Genomic DNA, 25,700 nt, shown 5'->3' on the forward strand with positions numbered 1-25,700 from the left:
TGGAAGATTTCAAAAGATCTCAATTACTACCTCTTATGCTCTATAATTTTAAGTGTGAGACAGAACATGACTCCATCCCATGCAGACATTAGTCTTTGTAATCCTGAGAAAGGGAGGCTTGAGAAACAAACCTTAAAATATAACCAATTACTTACTGGAGCCGCTTTTAAAAAATGCTTTTGAACTTACAATAGCTGATCCCTTTATGGAAACTTGAATTTATCAAATATTTATTTAAGGAACACTAATTACTTTTGGTAGTGTATGCAAGACTCTCACTAACTGATTTTATCCAGTATATTGTTTTCTTGCTGAGCCAGGAAGAGCATGGGCCAATATAATTTTATCCATGGTGACTAAATGTGAATAGGAGGCAGGATAGAAATGTTTAAAATATGACAGAAATATAATTTTATAATTATTACACTCTTACAACTGAAATGGCAACAAAGCTTCTTGAAGGCATTTTGAAATGTAGTTATTTTGAAACTGAGGAAATTACATTCTCAGCATAAAGGACCATATTATCTATACTTTATGCCAGTGATAACAGATGAATTTACATGAACTTTGACCTTTTAAAAAATACACATGGTTTTGAAATGAGAACTCACCAGAATGCAATTTGTCAGTGGTAATGGAAAGTTTGCAGCACAATTGTGTTTAATGCTTCTAATGAACCATCAAACTGATACAAATGTTGTAAGGATCCATAATGCAACTCTGGAGCTTGCAGTTAATGCAAGGTTTGGTCACCGTAGAGAAGGGATGCTTATTTCTATGACATGTTGGTTATAAAAATGAAAGGTGATCAGATTTTCAGCAGGGAATGATGGACTTCTTAATTTCTCATTGAAAGCTTCTCTAGGCTTTCATAAACTTGGTGACTAATTGTTGCGTATTTAGTCCTTAAAAATACACTAGCACAAGGAGACATGCATGCTTTGTATTGGAGACAGATACCGCTCTCAACTGGTTGATGTACCGCTTCCATCTTTTGCTTCTCATCAATACAGTCTATGAACCAGGACTCCTTAAAAAAACACACACACCTCTTATCCATGTTTATTTATTGTCTCAGTAATCCCTTACCAGAACTTGATTCCCAACTTCCAGAGATCTGGCTGGCTTACTCGGAGATGTTGATTGTTTGATAAGAAGGCCCGTGTTTGGATGCACTGTAGGGAGTTGGGTTCTTAAGTTACGTCCAAACATCAGTTCCACTGGCATTTGTTTCATTGTGGAGTGTGGTGTGTTTCTATCTGTAAACTGTTGTGATTCTATGATCATTTTAGTGATCTCTTCATCTCATGGCCTTTGTAAATGTTTGCTCAAAGTGTTCAGCTTCTCCATTTGTACTTGGGTGGTAGGGGGCTGATAAGATGTGTCAAATGTTATTATTTCGTAGGAATAATTTAAAAGCATATGATACAAATTGAGGTCCATTATCGAGACTAGTTCAATGGGTAATCCATATGCTGCAAGCATATTCTGTAGTCTTTCCATTGTCTGTTCTGTTGTTCTTTGCATATGCAATACTACTGGCTATTCTGAGTGTGCATCAACATCAATAAGGAAATTTTCATTCATAAAGGGACCAGTGGAATCCATCTGAATGTAGTGCCATGATCGTGATGGTTACTTCCATGGGTTAGCTTCCACATGAGATGCTTTGGGTTGCATCTCCTGACAAATGTGACACCTCACCGTCTGTTCAATGTCGATGTCAATTGACGGCCACCAGACATGCTTGTGTGCCAGGGCTTTCACTTGGACTATTCCTGGGTGATTGTGGTCGAGTTCCAATAACATGGCCCCCTGCTATTTCTTGGGAATGATTGTCCTTGTTGCCCACAACAAACAACCCTCTTCAATCAATGTTTCATTGTGTTATGTATAATAAGGTTCTAGTTCGGGAGAACAAAATGATGACTTCAGCTACCCACTTAAAATATAGGACCTTTGATAGTGTAGTTTCTTTCCATACTTCTTTGTGTAATCAGTAAATGATGAAGTTGTTCTTGATCAATAGCTGTCGCTTCTGCCATCCAGTTGATTATCTCTTCTCCCTGTTCAGTCTCCGGTAGAGGTAAATGTGATAATACATCAGCACGGCCGTTTTTGTTTGCTGGTTTATGTTTTAAATCATAATCGTATGCTGTTAACTAGATTTCTCACCTTTGAATATTCTTGTCACAGCTGGCAATGGGATGCCATTTTTAGGGACTAAAATTAAGCTGAGTGGTTTGTTGTCTGTCATCAAAGTAAACTTTTTACCATTCGGAGCCGAACAGGAGTGTGGGTATGACAACGGCTCTGTATACGCTAATCTTTGTGAGGTTTTTCAGTTGGTTGTTTTTCCAGACTCTTTTGTGTAGTCTTCCAAAGGTGCTATTTGCCTTGGCAAGTCTGTTGTCTATCTCGTTGACGATCCTTGCATCCGATGAAATGGTGCAGCCGAGATAGGTAAACTGGTTGACCGTTTTGAGTTTTGAGTGCCCGATGGAGATGTGGGGGGGCTGGTAGTCATGGTGGGAAGCTGGCTGATGGAGGACCTCAGTTTTCTTCAGGCTGACTTCCAGGCCAAACATTTTGGCAGTTTCCACAAAACAGGACATATACAGAGCTGTTGTCATACCCACACTCCTGTTCGGCTCTGAATCATGGGTCCTCTACCGGCATCACCTACGGCTCCTAGAACGCTTCCACCAGCGTTGTCTCCGCTCCATCCTCAACATTCATTGGAGCGACTTCATCCCTAACATCAAAGTACTCAAGATGGCAGAGGCCGACAGCATCGAATCCACGCCGCTGAAGATCCAACTGCGCTGGGTAGGTCACGTCTCCAGAATGGAGGACCATCGTCTTCCCAGGATCGTGTTATATAGCGAGCTCTCCACTGGCCACTGTGACAGAGGTGCACCAAAGAAGAGGTACAAGGACTGCCTAAAGAAATCTCTTGGTGCCTGCCACATTGACCACCGCCAGTGGGCTGATATCGCCTCAAACCGTGCATCTTGGCACCTCACAGTTTGGCGGGCAGCAACCTCCTTTGAAGAAGACCGCAGAGCCCACCTCACTGACAAAACACAAAGGAGGAAAAACCCAACACCCAACCCCATCCCACCAATTTTCCCCTGCAACGGCTGCAACCGTGTCTGCCTGTCCTGCATCGGACTTGTCAGCCACAAACGAGCCTGCAGCTGACGTGGACATTTACCCCTCCATAAATCTTCGTCCGCGAAGCCAAGCCAAAGAAGAAGAAACTTTCTACCATGCAAGTATTGGTGAAATAACTTGAGACCAAAAATTATGCCCAGTCCTTCTTTTTCAAGTTGTGCATAATTACATTCACAAGGAGTCAAAGATCAGGAAGCATAAACCATAGGTTGTTCTCCCTTTTCTGTGACTTGTGTCAGCACCCAACCCTACTGGTGAAGCATCAACAGCTAGAGTTACTTCTTTATTTGGGTCGTAGTGGACGAGAACGTTATCGTTTAAGGAGTAGCAGTTCTTTTAATTGATTGAATATTTTATTCACCTCTGCATTCCATCTTTTTTGTTAATAATTGTTAAGCGTTTACATGTTGGGGAGGTGCTTTCGTTAATGGTTAACTAACTATCGTAGTTCGGCTCGATTTGATGGGTAGGGTGCCTTGCTGTTGGCCTCTGTGCCAGATGTATCCTTTCGGACTCCTTTGCTATTAATTGTAAATCCTAAATATGTTACAGAGGGTACCATAAATAGGCATTTGTCTTGGCGCGAACAGGCTTTTGTTTGTTGTAGATGGGTTAGGAGCTTTCTGAGGGTTAGTTAGATGTTCTGTGTCTAACTAACATGTAATGATGACGACATCAAGGTAGCAACCAACATTTAATCTGTGTAATAATTTGTCCATAACCACTTGAAACATTGCTGGTACTGTTGATATTATCATACAGCATTCTGGTGTAAATACATGTAAATACAAGTTTCTCCAAAGGCCTATGGATACAGCATTGCCCTGATCTTCTTTTGTAACTTTTTTTTAATTGCAGGCTTTCCCAAGGAACCCTTGCAGCATGTACCTGGAGGCCAAATTCAAAATCTGGAGCAGGAGGTGGATCAGTGTGAGAAAGGGTAGTGGAAGGAGGAGGAAGCCTAATAGCCTGAATATGCCTGAGATTGTCTGATCTCAGAAGTTAAACAGGCTCAGGCCTGGTCAGTACTTGGAGGGGAGACCACCTAGGAACACCAGGTGCTGTGGGTTTTTATGAGGGGAGCTGGACAAAGTGGCAACTCTCTACCTGACGGCATGTTGCATTTTAAATGTAGTAGTATGTGACAATAATGGAAGATGTGGAAGAAGAAAAGAAAATGTAAAAGAGGAAGAGCATCATTGTATCTGATGATGATAAGCACACATTCAGACTCTGAAAGTAGAAGAAAGTTCTACTAGTGGACCTCTAAGATACCCCTTTCTGCAGGTGATGCACACCTGTGCAGGAGTTTTGAGATAACTTTACTCCACAGAGTTCATGTTCTGGTGTCTTTCGAGGCCTCTTAATCTAAATCCATTAGAGCATTGTTAAATTTAACTCAGGGGACATTGCAGTCATGAGAGAACAGAGTGATGCCACCCATGAGCAGATCTGTCACACCTGAGTGCACTATTGTTCTCACAAGCCAATGGCTGCAACATTAGGTGTTGTTGTTTGGTTTTGTGCGATTTCAGATAGTACTTTGTATCAATGTCAGTGTAAAAGCTCAGATTTGTCAGTATTACCTCTCCAATGTTTGTCGAATCATTGCCCCAAAGACTGCTAACCAAGTCGGTAGCCATAGATAGTGGCATGAAACCATCAAACCAAGCCCTTGGAGGGCAAGAATCATTCATGGGCATCTATCCCCTTCCAAGGGAGAGTAGTCTTCCAAGATGATCAGAAAGGGAATGGGGACTTTGCTGGAAAGGCCAGCATTTAAATTTCCTTCCTAATTCCTCCTGATTTGAAAAAGCACTAAAAGTCATATAGAAGCCAGGCAGTATATATTGGCAGATGTTCTTCCTCAAACAAGGTCGCTATCAGATGTGTCTGACCAGCAATCCAGAATATAATAGTTATCGTTACTGATTCTAACTTATTATTCCATATTTACCTAAATTCCATAGCTGCTGTGATAAGCTTTGAACTCGTAACTCCAAATTAAAGGACCACATTTTTGAACCCTAGTCTTGTAACCTAACCATTATGCAACTATACCTCATTAGTTTACGGTTAATTATGAATAAAAATTTCATGAGAACATTCAGTTTTTTATTAGTTATTTTAATTTTTAGTATTTGTTCAGTTTCGAATACAATTTTAGTAGTCAATGCAGTGTGTGCCCAGACTGTCAAAAGATGAATTAGCACTTTTCACAACTGTTTCCTCTTTCTCACTTCAATCACTTATTTTTCGCTTAGGGTTAAAGAGAGAATGAGGGATCTTCTCAGATTATTGCAACCTGATGGACTCTCTCTTCTGTTCCTCTTAAATTTTAATTTTAAATATAACATTGAAAAAAATAATTTAGACATACAGCATGGTAATAGGCCATTTTGGCCCATGAGTCCATGCCACCCAATTTATACCCAATTAACCTACAACATCAGTACATTTTGAACGGTGGAAGGAAACCAGAGATCTGGGGAAAATCCACGCAAACACTGGGAGAACGTACAAACTGTTACATTGTAGACTTGCAACAATAGAAATTCACCAAGACAATGGATTTTCAAAACAGTATTTTTATTAAATATATGCTAATAATATAACATCTTACTTAAATCTAAACTTAACCCCAAATGAACATGTGTGTGTGTATGGACTATCCAAACCATTACAGCTTAGGCACAATTCTGAAAAGTCAATTCAAAGTTCAGTCTTACAAAATCCTGTGTTGAAATTCAAAACCTTTAAACTGATGTTCAGAAGTAATTACAAAGTAGGTGAGACACCAAGTCATCAGACTTCTCAAAACTCACATATCCTTTTCAAGTTGCTTCCAGGGAAATTTTCTTTCATACAAATGATTATCACAACTCCCCTCTTCCTTGTGTAGGGGTTATGAACCTTATGACTTCCATAATGCTTCCACAAACCCAGGCAAGGGTTAAACAAAATGACCATTAGAATGATCTGTTTTCTTTACCCAGACATGGGTAAATCAAAATGACCATTACAATGGCCAGAGCAGATCAGTTTCCCCCTGACATGTATAACACAACAGCAGTATCCATTTCACACAAGGTTACTTCATTTCTGTCTTTTCAGATGACTGGTTGATGATCCTGAATGCTGCTTCTTCAAGTGTCTCGATTACATGACTTGCTTGATCAATACTGGTTTCAGTTTCCATTTCCCAAAAGCATGAGTCATAAACATATAACTTCTCGCCAGATGTCTTTTCCTTAGGTAAACAATCCATTGTTATAGTCTTTAGTTGAGAGCATTAATTCTGTTTACAGCTTGGACTTGGGTACCTCTGCATCTGTTCAAAATGTTAGTATGAAATCTGTGAGTGTTTGCACTCTGTTCCAACCCCCGAAGTAACTCACTTAAAAAAAAATTAACAGAAACCTGCAACATTATATACAGCATGGGATTCGAACCACAGTGCTGATCGCTGGTGCTGTAAAGGCATTACCTTAACTGCTATGCCAACTGTACTGACCACAAAGAAGGGAGTAATTTGCAGAAAGTATGCTGAGTATCTAATAAAGTGAGGAGGCATGATAAATTGTCACTGTATCATCTTTCATAACTTAGAGTGGAAGAAAGGGGATTGAAAGTCACAATAGTCCTGATGTGGATTAGTTAGAAGTGGTTAGAGGCAATTTAAAGATGAAGGAAATGGAAACTTGGCTTTTATGGGGGCTGCAGTATTTAAGAATTAATGTTGTTTATATATAGATAAACCACCTTAAACTTGACATTGCAATTCACCATGCTTCTATACTAAGCTATGCCCAAGGAAAATTGATGTTATAGGAAGGCAGGGACATGGGAGACAGCAACATTTCCAAAACTACTTCTCACCTACTGCTGGTTTCTCTCCCAAAATTTGTCTTCCTGTCAAGCCATCTGCCTCCAGCTCAACTAGATACTGCAACTTGTGAGAGCAGTGAGAAATAAAACTTTGCAGTTGCATGAGTATATGCACAACAATGTTGAAGAACATCATGATTGACACGGGTGAGGTGCCAAAGGATTGGAAGCTCATGTCGTCCTGTCATTTAAAAAAAAGTCTCGAAAAATAATCCAGGTAATATAGAGCGATGGGCCTGATCTCAATAGTAAGTAAATTTTTGAAAGGAGTTCTGAGAAATAGGATGTTTTGTTATTTGAACAGCCATGGGCTGATTAAAGACAGTCAACATGGCTTTGTGCATGGCAGGTCGTGTTTCATGAATCTTGTAGAGTTTTTTTTGAGGAGTTTACCAAGAAGGTAGACTGTGGATGTTGTCTCTATGGACTTTAGTAAAGCCTTTGACAAGGTCGCACATGGGAGGTTAGTTTAGAAAGTTAAGACATTAGGTATCCATGGAGAGGTTATAAACTGGATTTGAAATTGGCTGTATGGGAGAAAACAGAGAATGGTAGTGGATGGTGGCTTCTCAGACTGGAGGCCTGTGACTAGTGGTGTGCCTCAGGGATCTGTGTTGGGACTATTGTTGTTTGTTGTCTATATCAATGATCTGGATGATAATGTGGTAAATTGGATCAGCAAGTTTGCTGATGACATTAAGATAGAAGGTATTGTGGACAGCGAGGAAGATTTTCAAAGTTTTCAGGGGGATCAAGGCCAACTGGGAGAATGGATCAAAAAATGGCAGATGGAGTTTAATGCAGACAAGTGTGAGGTGATGCATTTTGGAAGGGCAAACCAAGGGAGGAGATACCCAGTAAATGATAGGGAACTGAGGAATGTGGAGGAGCAGAGAGATCAGGGACTACAGATACATTGTTACCCGAAGGTGGCATCGCAGGTGACAGGGTTGTAAAGAAAGCTTTTGGCATCGTAGCATTTATAAATCAAAGTATTGAGTATAGGAGTTGAGATGTTATGTTGTAGTTACTTAAGGCATTGGTGAGCCAAATTTGGAATACTGTGTGCAGTTCTTGTCGCCTAACTATAGGATTATAGTCTTATACCCCTCCATTAATCTTTGTCCGCGAAACCAAGCCAAAGAAGAATAGGAAGGATATCAATAAGATTGAAAGAGTGCAGAGAAGATTTACTTGGATGTTGCCAGGACTTCAAGAGTTGAGTTAGAGGGAAAGATTAAACAGTTTAGGACTTTATTCTTTGGAGCGAATAAAAATGTGGGGAGACTTGATAGAGGTTTACAAAATGATGAGAGGTATAGACAGAATGGATATGAGTAGGCTTTTTCCACTTAGATTGGGGAAGATAAATACAAGAGGTCATAGTTTTAAGCCTGAAGGGAAAAGGTTTAGGAGGAACATTAGGGAAAAGTTCTTCACTCAGAGAGTGTTTGGAGTGAGGAATGAGCTGCCATTTTATGTGGTGAATGTGGGCTCGATTTTTGTTTTAAGAATAAATTGGATAGATACATAGATTTGAGGGTTATAAAATTGGAGCAGGTCAATGGGATTAGTGGAATAATGGTCTGCACAGACTAGAAGGGCCAAATGGCCTGTTTTCCATGCTGTAGTGTTCTATGGTTCTGTGCTGCAGGCTGCAATGCAGAAAGACTTGGGAGTGCTTGTGCATGAATTGCAAATGGTTTGTTTGCAGGTGCAGCAGGCTTTCAAGAAGCCAGATGGAAATGCTGGCCTTTATTGCTAGGGCAATTGAATTTAGGTGCAAATTATGCTACAACTATACAAGGTAATAGTGAGGCCACAATTGGAGTACTGCATGCAATTCTGGTCTCCTTAGATTTACTGGCTTTGGAGGCGATGCAGAGGAGGTTCACTGGGTTGAATCCAGAAGTAAGGGGTTTAGCCTATGAAGAGTCATTGAGTCATCTAGGACTGTTCTTGCTGGAATTTAGAAGAATGAGAAAGGATCCTATAGAAACAAAATTATGAAAGAAACAGATAAGATAATAAAACACAAAAGTCTGTAGACACCACAGTTGAAGTAACAGCAGAATGCTGGAGAAACTCAGCAGATCAAATAGTATTCTTTATATAGCAAAGATAATGATATATTACTGAAATTTTAGGCTTGAAGTCTTCATCAAGGTATGAAGCCCTACTGTGATGAAGGGTCCATCCTGAAATGACGGTTATGTATCTTTAACTTTAAAACAACCACCTGAAGAAACACACAAAGATCAACGTGTACAGAGCCGTTGTCATACCCACACTCCTGTTCGGCTCCGAATCATGGGTCCTCTACCGGCATCACCTACAGCTCCTAGAATGCTTCCATCAGCGCTGTCTCCGCTCCATCCTCAACATTCATTGGAATGACTTCATCACCAATATCGAAGTACTCGAGCTGGCAGAGTCCGTAAGCATCGAATCCATGCTGCTGAAGACCCAACTGCGCTGGGTGGGTCACATCTCCAGAATGGAGGACCATTGCCTTCCCAAGATCATGTTATATGGCGAGCTCCCCACTGGCCAGCGAGACAGAGGTGCACCAAAGAAGAGGTACAAGGACTGTTTAAAGAAATCTCTTGGTGCCTGCCACATTGACCACCGCTAGTGGGCTGATATCGCCTCAAACCGTGCATCTTGGCGCCTCACAGTTCGGCGGGCAGCAACCTCCTTTGAAGAAGACTGCAGAGCCCACCTCACTGAAGGAGGAAAAACCCAACACCCAACCCCAACCAACCAATTTTCCCTTGCAACCGCTGCAAACGTGCCTGCCTGTCCCGCATCGGATTTGTCATTCACCAACGAGCCTGCAGCAGACGTGGACATACCCCTCCATAAATCTTCGTCCGTGAAGCCAAGCCAAAGAAGAAGAATAAAGGACACTATTTGACCTACTGAATTTCTCTAGTATTGTGTTTTTAGATAAGATACAGTCAGGTATGTTATTTCTATTCAAGGGGGAGTCTAGAACTAGGGTACATAGCATCATGATTCAGGGTGGTAGATACAGGATGGAGATGAGGAGGAACTGCTTTCCCCAGAGGATGGTGAATCTATGGAATTTGCTGCCCGTTGAAGCAGTGGAGGTGAGCTCAGTAATATATTTAAGACAAGAATTGCGACTATCTTCCTTTATAATCGCTTGGACAGCTTGAAGACAATTTGTTTTGATTCGTTAACTGAAAAGTCCGTCCTAAAGTTGCATTAAGTTTTTCACTGTTTATTAGAACTTTACGCATTAAGAATTTTGATAAAAACAATTAAATTATGCTTAAAACAGTTAACAAAATGGACAAGAAAATGTTAATACATTCAAAAGAATGGTCGAAAAGAATTAGATGTAGTACTTGAAACACTGGAGCTTGCTCTAGAGTTCCTCTGGCTTCTCCTGCTGGAAGTATTCAACATACTATCCTTAGGTCCTGTATGTCAGATGTTGCTTTAATATCTGTCCATGTCTCCATTGTGGATGACTCATCCTCTACACCACCATCTTGTGATGTAGCTTCAGTCACTACCTTTTGGCAGTTTCTATTAATAATTTTTGCAGTAATTCTGTTGGATTTGATTCCCTAATAATTGTAACCTTTTTCTTATCTATATCCTCCCTCAGTTTTGCTTGGAGTTGCTTTGTTTCCATTTATATATAACTGCCAACTTTGCAATTCTTCTATAAGTTCTGATGTCTTCATCTACTCAACACACAGTTCCTTAGCAGCTACAGCTGCTGCTTCCTGCATTGTGTCATTCGTGACTCTCAGACACCAAACATACACAACAATAGCTTCAAAAGCAAAACAGTCCTCATAGGACAAGTAGCAATTGTACCAAACTGTGTTCTAATTTGTAATAAACACACAGAAGGAACTTCCAATGCCAAACCACTTCTTTATGATCTTAGTTGTTGATGCTTGTGCCTCCTTTATCGATTTGCTCTAAACAGAGCCAAATTGATCCAGTCTTTTCTTCCAAATCCAATTTCCAACTTTCTATGTCTTCAATTCCATCTTCTATTGACCAACAAGTCAATAATCAGAATTCATTTGACAAAATAGTCCTGCTTGAAGATCCATCTTCTATAGACTAACAAGTCAATAGTTCATTTTATTGACTAACGAGTCAATAATCCTAATTCTTTTTGACTAAATTTTGTGACTATCTCCCTTTATAATCACTTGGACAGCATGAAGATGATGTTGTTTTGTCTTGTTAAATGAAAAGTTCGTTCCAAAGTAGCATTGAGTTTTTTTTTACTGTTTATTAGAACTTTATGCATTAAGAACTTTGATAAAACAATTACACTATAGTGAAACAGTTTAAAAAATGGACAATAAAATGTTAATATGTTAACACATTCAAAAGAACAGTCAAAAATAATTTTCTGGATCATCTACATTTTGCCCTGGCTCTAAACAGTACAAAGGCAAATTCAAACTAAACTGTTTATTTTAAACATGCAGAAAGAGACCTTGGCTCAAATATTATTACTATGGAGACATACTCATGGAATCCATAAACAATATCTGCTGGCTGGTTTCTTGCAAAAATATGTTTGCAAGTCACTTTAACCCTTACAACAAGGTTGGATTGATTTTTATATATTAGGGGAATTAAAGAATATAGGGAAAAGGCAAGTTGGAGGAGATGAGCTTCTCATCAGATCAGCCATGATCTCATTGAACAGCAGAGCAGGCTTAATGGTCAAATGGTCTACTCCTCCTCCTATTCCTTGATGAAGGGATCAGCCTTGAAATGTTCATTATGTATCTTTATCTTTGCAATTTTAGGTACACTGGCCTGCTGAGTTTTTGCAGCATTGTGTTATTATTTCAACCACAGTGTTTGTAGACTTTCATGTATTACTCCTTACTTTTTTATTGCTTCAGGATTACTGTGAATATTTATTATCTGTCTTTTAAATTTTTTTTATTCTTTCTTTAATTCAATTGAGTACATTATTATAGTTGTTCATTTAGTTTTTGTAGTTTTACAAATTACCTGTTGAAATGTGGTGTACAAATTTAAATGCAGATGTGCATTTTACAATGTACAGTGTATGAGAATAAACTCATTATCATTGTCAGGGGTTCTAGTTCTGGCAGCTAACTTGCAGCAGTGATTATCACCTATTGCATTTCATAAGGCAATGCTACTGGCTAATGCTGAGATGTTATTCAAAACTGCGCAGGCCACCATGTTCTGTAAATTTAGCTGGTGAATGTTAAAGAGTGCTCACTGATCTGACCAAATACCTGAAGTTCATCCTGAGAATGACAATGGGCTGTTCAATTACACAGCTGGATTAAATTTAGACTTACGGTATGGTAACAGGCCCTTTTGGCCCACAAGGCCTGTGCCACCCAATTACACCTACAAACCCCAATACGTTTTTGAATGGTGGGCAGAAACCGGCACCCCTGGAGAAAACCCGGATAGACACAGGGAGAATGTATGAACTCCTTATAGACAGCGTGGTATTCAAACCCCAGTTGCATTCACCGGCGCTGCAACCTAACCAGTATGCTAACCTTGCCACCATAACAGCAATGTTTTACAGGTGCATCTTCCATCACCAATGGTTACCCTCTGAGGATGTTTATGGATCCAAATAAGTTAGGAACTTCCTCAGGGTGAAAGCATCATTATAGTCTTTTGGAGCGAAGCGGTCCATCAGCACAAATCTCTTTGGACTATATTAACCACATTTATTTTGATGAAGTGAAATGTTTTTCTAGCTATATTCACAAACATCTTAACCAACAGTCTGCCCAATGTTAAAATGCTATCAAATATTTTCTCATGTTGGCTGAGAATTCCTATTTTTGAGAAAAGGTATGATTGAGCAACGTTAAGCATATTTTTGTCTATTTTACTTTTCCCCTGGTTTCACCACACCTTTCTGTCATGTTTAATTTTTGACTAAAATTAATAAAGTGTGGAAAATAAGACACACATTACTTCAAAGTTTGCAGCATCTCCCTTAATTCCATTGTATGGTTTGATTTCATGTGTAATCAGTTTCTAAGTAGTAAATTCTTGCTGACAAGGAATAAATTGTTGATGATAAATTGAATGTCAACTTGTATGTACATATGCTTTCTAACCAATAGACATACTCAATAGGAGCATCATCAGAGACCACATGATGCCATGTCATCACAGGCCACATGATGTGAGCATGTCCTTCAAAGATCTCTGTAACAGAAGAACGCAAGCTTAATTTATTAATTAGTCAGGAATATGGGGAAACTGGGAGATTGTTCTTGCCTCAGATATTTTTCATTCATTCAAAGCTTATAGTTGAGGAACAGCTATTTGGTAATTTGTTCCTTTGTCCTTGTATGACAAAATATCTTTGAAGTCTTGATGATTGGATGTTCGGAAATGGATGTGGTAAAGCATAATAAAAGATTGTGACCTTGCACTGAGAGAGTTGATCAAACCAAGAAACTGATTATTGAGAGCTCTCACTCAGTGTATATTTACAGCGTTGGTGAGGTTGATCAGGGCAGGGAAATCACCAACATCCAAAACTATTTGACAACGAATTATTTATGAATATGTTTGGTATGCAAAAGGCAGGTCAAAAACCTGACTTCTGACATTTCCATATTCACACCACATATTTGTTCAAGAAGCTTCTCAAGGCAAACAACTTTTAGCACTGGTTTCAAGCAATTTGTAACTCAGTTCTCCTTCTGTGCGTTCTTAATCTTTTGCATCAATATCTGCTGACACACATCCTTTGGATGACAGGCTTAGAGCATTCCTTTCAGGATCATTTCCAGAGACAGATTTTATTTAGATTAAATCAAAATGAATCATTTACGTAAACTGCAGTATCTGAATGATGTATTCCAGGCTAATTTGGATTCAGGATGAATGAAATGTGCTTCATGAGAAAAGTCATATTAACACTCACACTGATTATTTCCAGACTTGCCTTGTGCAACCAGGCAGAAAACAGAAAAGAGCTAGCATATCTCTGCACTCTGCTTACATGCACTGTGTGGATTACCCTGATGCATGTGTTTTGCACTTGTGTCATCCTGTTAGATTAGATTCAACCTCCCCATGGGTCAGCCCACCTCCCAAAGACACGGCAGAAGCATCTAAACTAAAGTCAGATAATTTGGCTAAAGTCAATCCAAATTTACTCTTGATGTCTTTGTAAATGGGCCCTTAGATTCATGTGCAACAATTTTCTAAACATATTACAGTCTGTCCCACTGGAACTAGAAATGATGCTCATTGTTACATCCTATTGTAACCACCTGCCCGCTATTTCTTTTTTGCTTTTTATTATTAAAGTGCTGTGAACTTTAAGGACTTGCCATAAATCCAAGATTAGTTCTTAATGACCAAGGCAAGTGTAGCTGTAATATGTAGACAGGCTGAAACTATCACCCAGTGGGGAATAGGCTGTGCCAGCATTTAGTAATTGCCTGAGAGTAAGATTTATAATGTCATTATCTGCATCTACAAGAAATAACTCATAGGGGGTGCAAACACTAAAACAAATATTGCAAACATTCCTCCAATTGCCTCGATAACATCATCAGCAAATTGTTTTCAGAAGTTTTAGAAACCAAAATTGCAACTTTAATGTTATTTTGACTTTTTGGTGCAAAGAGAAATATTGTTGGGCATTTCTTGATAGCCACCCATTTTCATTTAATAATTAAAATATTCGACCGTTCAAGGAATCCCCGTGAAAAGATGAAGGAGTCTTGCTTCTCTTTCAAGACTCCAGACAGGAAACCAAAATACAAAGCAACTGGAAATTTAGCACCTTTGGCACCAGCAAAATGAATAAAATAAAATAGAATTTTTTTTAATAAAATCTATTTGTGTTCAGTTCCCCTCAAGGCACTTAACTTGAGAATGGGCATTCATTAGTTTTGAAAGGATAATTAAAAAATAATGCAATGAAGCACATACATATCTAAATAATTAACATTCATAATTTGGCTTGAAAGCAAATCAGATAGCATGCAAATAATCTTACAAGGGTAGCCCAGTGTTAGTAAATACCCCTTGGCAAGGATGAAGGTGACAGATATCCCCCAACCCTCCGTTAGCATTACTCCAAAAGGTAATGAGTGCAAGAAAATGCTGCCGAAATAGCATTCGGACTGAAGCAGTTTCTGCAGTAAGAAGAACACTGCAAAATTTCACTAATTATTTACTTTCAAACTGTTATAATGGTCTATCCTTTAATTAGGATTGAATGCGACTGAAAGGGCTAATTCAGCGATCTCATGGCGGGAGGCCATCAAGATCCAAAGTGCGGGGAATGGAACATGCACAGTGGAGTAGTGGGGAATGGAACATGCACAGTGGAGTAGTGGGGATCTGCTTTGAGGCGGAGGATCGGACTTTGTCAAGGTAATGCAGGAGTGCTCCTCCTTGGATCTGTTTTGTGCTGAAGCAGACCTGGGAATAGTTGACGCTATCACAGTGTGCAGTGGTAGGAAATATCAGGACGTGCACATTTTGACCTGCAGTACCAATGCACAGATGGAAAAAAAACCCCTGCTTATTACTTTAACCCTTTCAGGATTCTGTAATTATGTCATTTTAATTTTAGAGGTACAGTTCGGTAACAGGCCCTTCCAGCCTACAAACCCTGCCTATTTGGAGCTGGGAGGAAGCAGGAGAATTCAGAGGAAACCCATGTGATTACAGAGAAAATGTGAAAACTCTGTACATACAGCACTTGGTTTGAACCTGGGTGGCTAAGGCAACATTAACTGGTTTATTTTCCTCTTTATACAATTATTTATTTTGTGATCTGTAGTGTTAAAATTTTCTTTTGAAATTATCAGGAGATAAAGACAATTGTTTTTACATCAGGGTACTTACACTAAACCTTTGTTTTTTTCATTAAACCTCTCTGACTTGTCCTAATCATAAATTGTTCCAGGAAGACTGAAAGATCTGTCTGAACTCTTGAAGCCTCACATTGTTTTACACTAACTGCAATTGTGAATATTTATTTATCTATCTTCTAGATGTATTATTCCGAATCATGGGTCCTCTACCGGCACCACCTACGGCTCCTAGAACGCTTCCACCAGCGTTGTCTCCGCTCCATCCTCAACATCCATTGGAGCGCTTTCATCCCTAACGTCGAAGTACTCGAGAGGGCAGAGGTCGACAGCATCGAGTCCACGCTGCTGAAGATCCAGCTGCGCTGGATGGGTCACGTCTCCAGAATGGAGGACCATCGCCTTCCCAAGATCGTATTATATGGCGAGCTCTCCACTGGCCACCGTGACAGAGGTGCACCAAAGAAAAGGTACAAGGACTGCCTAAAGAAATCTCTTGGTGCCTGCCACATTGACCACCGCCAGTGGGCTGATAACGCCTCAAACCGTGCATCTTGGCGCCTCACAGTTTGGCGGGCAGCAGCCTCCTTTGAAGAAGACCGCAGAGCCCACCTCACTGACAAAAGGCAAAGGAGGAAAAACCCAACACCCAACCCCAACCAACAAATTTTCCCTTGCAACGGCTGCAATCGTGTCTGCCTGTCCCGCATCGGACTGGTCAGCCACAAACGAGCCTGCAGCTGACGTGGACTTTTTACCCCCTCCATAAATCTTCGTCCGCGAAGCCAAGCCAAAGAAGAGATGTATTATTATTGTTTTACATTATGGTAATCTAATCTAATGCAATTCTTGTTGGTCTACCTTACGTACTTGTATGGCTGCAGCAAGTTAACATTTTGATGCCTCTGCACGTGACAATAAACTCTCTTTATCGTGCTTAATAGAGAAAAAAAAGATAAAAGACTGTGAATATAAAATGTTGTCCTTGACCACGAGTCGCTGATGAAATAATGGCTACGTGTTGGAACTCTTAAATTTAGGTCCACTGATTCAATAGGATTTAAGAAGCAGTATGTAATGCACAGGTGACCAAGACCACATGTCTGTTGAAAGGTATGCTCCTTTCTTTGTTATATGTATCTGTAGCTGCAAATCCGTTACCCGATTTTGGTACATTTCTGGCATTTTATTTTTATACTGCTGAACTCACAGAGGCGATTTACATTGGCATTGCAAAATTTGTACATATCTGGAGCAATAGTTTCCTTTGATTTTTGTTTTATTATCCCTGAAAAGGCTGAGGACCCTGTGCTATCTGTCTCTGAGAGCGACGTCAGAACATAATTCAAGAGGGCGAACCCTCACAAGGTCCTGACGGCGTACCTGGCAGGGTACTAAAAATTGAGCTTAAGGGTCTGGAGACAGTTTCTCTTTCTTAAGTTTTCCAACCCCCATTACATGTGAAGGATGAATTTCTAAGCCTGAACTTAACCCACTGCTTTTGCACGCCATCTAAAAGTAACAAAGACATATTCAAAATCAATACCTTTTTATAAAAGAAATCGTCTAGGAACAGACTCCTCCTGAATGGAACATAAAGGTCGAATTTTTGTGTTCGATGAAGAATAATTAACCAAAGTTATGGTATTTGAGAGGATTATCTGGATCTGTCTTACAGAATGATGGAGGTTTGCTGCACTTACTTTCTCTTTCTAATTCTTAATGATTAGTGTTGGAACATTGTGTAAACAGAGTGGGAGTATAGGGTCAGCATTTTCTCTTATGTTTACATAAATGCACATCAATGTGTGCCATGTAACATTCTTAAGTATTCCTCTTAACTCTCCTGTATAACTGACTAAAGATGCATTTTTAACAGATGCATTCAATGTTAATTTTACCTTTTTAGCAAGGGTGGGCAGTTAATTTCACTAGATTACTGAACAAGTAATGACAATATTTTAAAAAATCTGTCTTGAATGAAGTATCAAGGATGACAGCCAAAACTCGAGAGCTGGATATTTATTTGGGGATATCAGGGGCAAGAACAATAAGTATGGACATAACTGGATAAAATTTAGCAGAGAAAAGTCAAAAGTCGAATGTGAAATATTTCAGTGGAATGATCATGAACAGTTGCTATAGCATTAACTTTGAAATTCTCAAGGAGTTTCAGGGACACAAAGACCCGAGAAAGACCTAAATATTTGAGAAGGTATTTAAAAGACATCAGGGATCCTTAGTTACAGAAAGGAAGTATAAATCACTATGTTATGGTGAAAATCACTGAAATGTTGGCTCAGCTACAACTGGTCGATTTCAAAGACCCAGACGTCACCTTTGCAATCAACTGTCGTGTCCTATAATGAGGCTAACCTCATTAGTTGACTTTGTCATGTATTTATTGCCAGCAGGTGATTTCTTTCGGGGAACCTGGGAAGTAAAATAAAATCCCATGGTCACATTTTCAGAGAGTTCCTAATTCGGCCCTCTGGTTACCAGAGCAACAAGAGGGCAGGTATAAATGTGTGAAATAAGAACAAAACAACCGGTGATATTCAGCTGGTCGGGAAATATCTGAGAAGAGAAGAACAAAGCTTTGGTTTGATCATCTTTCATCAAAAGATTATTTATTTTCCAAATTCTAATGAAAGATCATTCACCTGAAATGTTGATGTTGCTTCATTTTTCACTGATGCTGCCCTGATGACCGGCATTTTCTATTTTTAGTTCAGTCTTTTACTTTTCCAGAATGAATGTTTATTGTTGATTTTTTTTTCCCATTACTGAAAGGATAAATATCCAGATGTATGGGGCAGATGAAGAATAGTTGATTGTTGATAAAGTGTTATTGAATCCAGGGCAAATGGAACCTCTCTTTGTTGATGGTTCTTGATCAATTGAGCATTCTCAGCATTTCATTTTTGGACGATCTCTATGATCATGAAGTGCTTTGAGTAACTTTTATGGAATTCATCAAATTGCACCTTCCAGTGACATGGTACCTGTTGCAGTTTGCCTACTGTCCAAACTGGTCCACAAATGATGCTATAGCCTTGACCCTCCCCTCTCTCCTGATCCATAGAATGATGTATTATACACCAGGCTGTTGTTCAACATGATCATAACTCAGAGGCCGGTGGAGAACAGTCCTCGCTGGGACTCAAAACCCCTTTCTGCAACTGGATTCTGGACTTCTGACCAAAAGACCACAGTCAGTCTGGGTTTGGAGCAAAACCTCCAGTCTCATCATGCTCCACCTTGGGGCTGTGGCTCAGACTGCTATTGTTCATGCTGCCAACTCACAGCTATGCTGCCAGATTTATTTCAAATCGAATCATCAAGTTAGAGGGTGATGCAACAGTCGTCGTTAACAATGATGAGTCGGTCGGTTTACGGAGAGGCGGTTGGGAGGATTGTAAAATGGTGCAAGAACACCAACCCGAGTCTCTACATGGACAAGACAAATTTGATTAATTTTTGTTTTATTATCCCTGAAAAGGCTGAGGACCCTGTGCTATCTGTCTCTGAGAGCGACGTCAGAACATTATTCAAGAGGGCGAACCCTCACAAGGCGTCAGGCACTGATGGCGTACCTGGCAGGGTACTGAAAATCTGCACCAACCAACTAGCCAGAGTGCTCACGGACATTTTCAACCTCTCATTGTGGCAGTCCAAGATTTTCACCTGCTTCAAAAGGGCATCAATCATCCCAGTACCCAAGAAGAGTTGTGTGGGCTGCCTCAATGACTGCCACCCAGTCGCACTAACTTCTACTGTGATGAAATGCTTTGAGAGGCTGGTCATGGCCAGAATTAACATGTGCCTAAGCAAAGATCTGGACCCACTGCAATTTGCCTATAGTCACAATCGCTCCAGATGCAATATCGCTGGTTCTCCACTCAGCTCTGGATCACTTCGAAAACAGTAATTCATACATACAGCTGCTCTTCATCGACTACAGCTCACCCTTCAATACCATTATTCCCACGGTGCTGGTTAAGAAGCTACAAAATTTAGGCCATATGTATCCCACCCTGCAACTGGATCCTTGACTTACTCATTGAAGACAATAGTCAGTCTTCTTCTTTGGCTTGGCTTCGCGGACGAAGATTTATGGAGGGGGTAAAAAGTCCACGTCAGCTGCAGGCTCGTTTGTGGCTGACAAGTCCGATGCGGGACAGGCAGACACGATTGCAGCGGTTGCAAGGGAAAATTTGTTGGTTGGGGTTGGGTGTTGGGTTTTTCCTCCTTTGCCTTTTGTCAGTGAGGTGGGCTCTGCGGTCTTCTTCAAAGGAGGTTGCTGCCCGCCAAACTGTGAGGCGCCAAGATGCACGGTTTGAGGCGTTATCAGCCCACTGGCGGTGGTCAATGTGGCAGGCACCAAGAGATTTCTTTAGGCAGTCCTTGTACCTTTTCTTTGGTGCACCTCTGTCACAGTGGCCAGTGGAGAGCTCGCCATATAACACGATCTTGGGAAGGCGATGGTCCTCCATTCTGGAGACGTGACCCATCCAGCGCAGCTGGATCTTCAGCAGCGTGGACTCGATGCTGTCGACCTCTGCCATCTCGAGTACTTCGACGTTAGGGGTGTAAGCGCTCCAATGGATGTTGAGGATGGAGCGGAGACAACGCTGGTGGAAGCGTTCTAGGAGCCGTAGGTGGTGCCGGTAGAGGACCCATGATTCGGAGCCGAACAGGAGTGTGGGTATGACAACGGCTCTGTATACGCTTATCTTTGTGAGGTTTTTCAGTTGGTTGTTTTTCCAGACTCTTTTGTGTAGTCTTCCAAAGGCGCTATTTGCCTTGGCGAGTCTGTTGTCTATCTCATTGTCGATCCTTGCATCTGATGAAATGGTGCAGCCGAGATAGGTAAACTGGTTGACCGTTTTGAGTTTTGTGTGCCCGATGGAGATGTGGGGGGGCTGGTAGTCATGGTGGGGAGCTGGCTGATGGAGGACCTCAGTTTTCTTCAGGCTGACTTCCAGGCCAAACATTTTGGCAGTTTCCGCAAAGCAGGACGTCAAGCGCTGAAGAGCTGGCTCTGAATGGGCAACTAAAGCAGCATCATCTGCAAAGAGTAGTTCACGGACAAGTTTCTCTTGTGTCTTGGTGTGAGCTTGCAGGCGCCTCAGATTGAAGAGACTGCCATCAGTACGATTTGGAAAAAGCATCTCCTCCTCACTGATCATCAACACAGGTGGATCCCATGGATGCGTGCTTAGCCCACTGCTCTGTTCATTATACACCCAATGACTATGTGGACAGGCACAATTCCAATGCCATCTACAAGTTTGCTGATGACGCCACAGTTGTCAACAGAATCACAAACGGCATTGAGGAAGCATACAGAAGGGAGATAGAAAAGCTCGTTGAATGGTGTAATGACAACAACCTTGCGCTCAACATGAGCAAAACCAAGGAGTTGATTGTGGGCTTCAGGAGGAAGTCAGGGAACATGACCCAGTCCTCATCGAGGGCTCAGTAGTGGAGAGGGTCAAGAACTTCAAATACCTGGGTGTCAACATCTCCAGGATTTGTCCTGGAGCCTCCATGTTGATGCAATCACAAAGAAGGCTCACCAGCAGCTCTACTTTGTGAGGCGTCTGATGAGGTTTGGTACGTCACCAAATACTCTCGTAAACTTCTACTGGTGTACCGTGGAGAGCATTCTGGCTGGTTGTATCACTGCCTGGTATGGAGGCACCAACTCTCAGGACATGTATAAATTCCAGAGGGTTGTTAACTCAGCCTGTGACATCACAGGCACCAGACTGCACTCTGTTGAGGAAATCTACATGAGCAGTGTCTTAAAAAAATCAGTCTCTATCCCCACCACACAGGCCATGCCCTCTTCACTCTGCTACCATCAGGAAGGAGGTACAGGAGTCTAAAGATGAGCCTGTGGTGTGTCTTGAGGTTATAGCTCAGGAAATAAGACACAAACAGCAAGGAGTAACTCTAATTTAATGAAATGGCTGCTCACTTTTATATAGTTAGGCTGAGCCCGTTTTGCAGAGGCCTATGGGAACAGGCTGCTAATGCCTCGTGCTTGCCGCTCGATTGCCGTGTTTGAACACCGTCTTCTGTGTTGGCCTGCAGCAGTGGCCGCGGGCTGCTACATGACTGCCTCCCACTACCCCCCTCCCCCAGAACTGGCAATTGGGGAGGTATGAGTATCTTTGGAAGGCCGGCTACTGCGGCGAGGGATTGGGAATGTAATTGGTTGACTGTTGTCCAAAAGCGCCGGTTTGAGCTGGTCATTCTTTTCCCTGCCTCCAGTGTCCAGAATGCAGGTGGACCCATTGTGCTTGATGATGTGATTATGGCCCACCCCCAGGGGTAAGGTCTTTGGAGAGGTGGTCAGTGAGCATCGTGCCTCACAAAAACATATTTGCATTCTTGAAGCTTTTGGGGGCTATAGATCAGGGATGATCATGTGCTTTGGGCAGTGTTGGGGCAAGTGTTCACGTAGTCTAGCTTGGGTGGTGTCTGGTGGGTCTTCTGGGGTACTATCCAAGGATGACTAAGGGCATGGCGAACACCATCTCAGCTGCTGATGTATTGAAATCCTCCTTGGGTGCAATTTGAATACCCAGAAGGACCCATAGCAGCTCATCTGTCCAGTTGGGCCCTGAGAGTCTGGCCATGAAGGCTAATTTGAGGTGCCTATGGAACCTCTCCACCAATCTGTTGGCTTGTGGGTGATATGCCCTTACATGGTTGAGTTGGGTTCCAGGGGCATTGGCCAAGGCTGCCCATAGGCTGGAGGTTAATTGGACCCCTCTGTCTGAGTTGAGATGTTCTGGGACCTCAAAGCGCCACCCAGTTGTTCAGCAGCGCTGTAGCATGTCTCAGTGGATACTTCAGTTAATGGGACTGCTTTGCGCCACCTGGTTGAACAGTCTACAATAGTGAGCAGATATCAAGCACCCCATGACACTGATAGTGGCCAACAATGTCCACTATGTATGTGGCTGAACCTTGGCTGTGGTGGTTTGAAAGTCTGGGAAGGTGCCTTAATGTGTGTCTGGATCTTAGCAGACTGACATTGTGCAAGTCTTTGCCCACTGGCTGACCTCTTTTCGGAGGCCATGGCAGATGAATCGGTCAGCTGCCATTCTGATAGTGGCCCTAATGGAGGGGTGTGTCAGATTGTGGACCAAGTTGAAAATTTGTCTTTTCCAATTGCCCGGATGGTTGAGCTGTGTCACACTGAAGAATCATTTCACCTGGACCGATTGGGACGTCCTCCAGCTGTAGGCTGGTTACTGCAGTCCATTAAGTGGGGATGTCAGGATCTACTTGTTGTGCTTTCGCCAGGGTCATGTAGTCGATGCCTAAGGCTGGGGCATGTATTGTGGAAATGGCAGGTTGGGACAATGCATCAGCCACCACATTGGATTTTCCTGTGATGTGACTAATGTCAGTGGAGAACTCTGAAATATAAGAAAGGTGTCTCTATTGCCTGGCTGACCATGGATCTGAAACTTTGCTGAAACTAAAGATAACTGGTTTATGGTCAGTGAAAATCTGGAATTTCCTGCCCAGGGCGGCACAAACCATACTCGTCGATGATGCTTCAGCAAAACAGACCAATCCAGCCAATCACTGATGGCGGATCGTGAAGACACCAATCAGAGCCCGAAGAAACTCTGGCCACGCCCATCAATGATGTGGCAGCCAGGGTCAGCATGACTATATAAAAGAGATCAGCCCGTTCATTAAATTAGTGTCAATTGTACTCCTTGTGTGTATCTTATTTCCCGAGCTACAACCTCGAGACACATCACAGTGATGACCCCGACTGGTCCAAATGGCATTTTTGGACCCAATGCTGGATATTGAAAAGGAAGACTAACCTTCAATCAACATGATCTCCCTGAAGCTGCCGAGCTTCTGGACGATGTATCCATGGGTGCATGGGTGTGGTTCTAGCAAGCCAAGGCACAGTTTGCCATTTGCCAGATCTCTGCCAACGACACACGCTACTACTATGTAGTAAGTGCTCTCGCCCATGACTCTGGCCATGAGGGCTAATTTGAGGTGCCTATGGAACCTCTCCACCAATTTGTTGGCTTGTGGGTGATATGCCCTTATATGGTTGAGTTGGGTTCCATGGGCATTGGCCAAGGCTGCCCATAGGCTGGAGGTAAATTGGACCCCTCTGTCTGAGGTGAGATGTTCTGGGAATCGAAAATGCCTTACTGCCAAGTACAGAGCCAAGAGTTCACGGTCGAACACATAGTATTTCAGTTCTGGCGACCAGAGGTGCTTGCTAAAAAAGGCTAGTGGCTGCCATTGTCCATACACAATCTGCTCAAGCATACACCAAACTGCTGTATCAGAGGCATCCACTGTGAGTGCAGTGCAGACGGGAGGTCGGGAGGTCAGGAGGTCAGGCCTAGGGTGCACCAGTAGCGTTGCATTGGCCAGAGCGTCTTCAGTAGATTGGAAAGCCTCAGTTGCCTCATTTGTCAATATAATGTCTTTTGTGTGACTGGATATGAGGGAGAATAATGGCCTCATGATGCAGGCTGCTGTTGGTATGAATCAGGGGTAAAAATTAATAATAACGGCGAATTCTTGTAGGTCTTTGACTGTATTTGGCCTAGCAAATGACTGAATGGCCTTTACTTTCTCGGGCAGTGGTCTGGCTCCATCTTTATTGATCTGGTGTCCCAAGAAGTCAATAGTGACATGGCTGAACTGGCATTTTGCTGGGTTAATGGTCAACCCATACTCACTCAGACGAGTGCACAAAGGTCTTAAGTGAGTTGTGTTCTCGGAATAGTCACGGCTAGCTATCAGAATATCATCCACATAGATGAAAACAAATTTGAGATCCATGCCCACTGCATCCATTAACCTCTGGAAGGTTTGAGCTGCATTTTTTAATCTGAAAGGCATCCAGAGAAATTCAAAAAGTCCAAGGGGGTGATAATGGCAGTCTTGGGGATATCATCCAGGTGGACCAGGATTTGATGATAGCTCCGGATTAAGTAAACTTTTGAGAATATCCCGGCCCTTTGAAGATTAGAGGTGAAGTCTTGTATGGGGGAGGGGGGGACCAGATACCTGTTGGGGGTGATGGCATCATTGAGGTGTCGGTTGTCACCACATGGCCTCCACTCTCCTGATGCTTTGGGAACTATGTGGAGTGGTGAGGCCCACAGACTATCAGATCATTGCTCAATGCCAAGCTCCTCCATTTTACGGAATTCCTCCCTTGCCAGGTGAAGTTTCTCAGGTGGCAGGTGTGGCGCCCTCACATGGAGGGGAGATCCCTGACTGAGGATCTGGTGCTGTGCATGTTTGGGTGTTGTAGAGGTGAAACTCAGCATTGTAATGGAAGGAAACTCGACAATGATGCACACAAACACATTGCCAGCATCAGTCACAGAATGTGGGTGCGGGTGCGTGAGGCTAGTACCACTGAGTGAAAGGGCCTGGTAGGTCTTTGAGTGGACTGGCCTCCGTCCCTTAATGTCCACCAGAAGAGATTTGGCTCAGAGAAAGTTGGCCCCCAGGAGTGGCGGTCGAACGGATCCCAAAGTGAACCTCCAGGTAAAATCCAGTTGTCAAAATGAAGGTTGCCAAACGTGCGTATGTTTGAGTTACTGGCAGCCTCTAGTTGGAGGTCGAGGGGAAGGATAATAACTTCAGGCCCAATGTCAACCAGGAACTGGCAGCCCAATAAGGAGTCTCATACATGAAGCAGGCTTGGTTGTAGACAGGTGTGACAGCCATCAATGATGTTCTGTTCTGGTGTTT

Source organism: Narcine bancroftii, chromosome 6 (genome assembly GCF_036971445.1).
Source record: "Narcine bancroftii isolate sNarBan1 chromosome 6, sNarBan1.hap1, whole genome shotgun sequence".
Lineage (NCBI taxonomy): Eukaryota > Metazoa > Chordata > Chondrichthyes > Torpediniformes > Narcinidae > Narcine > Narcine bancroftii.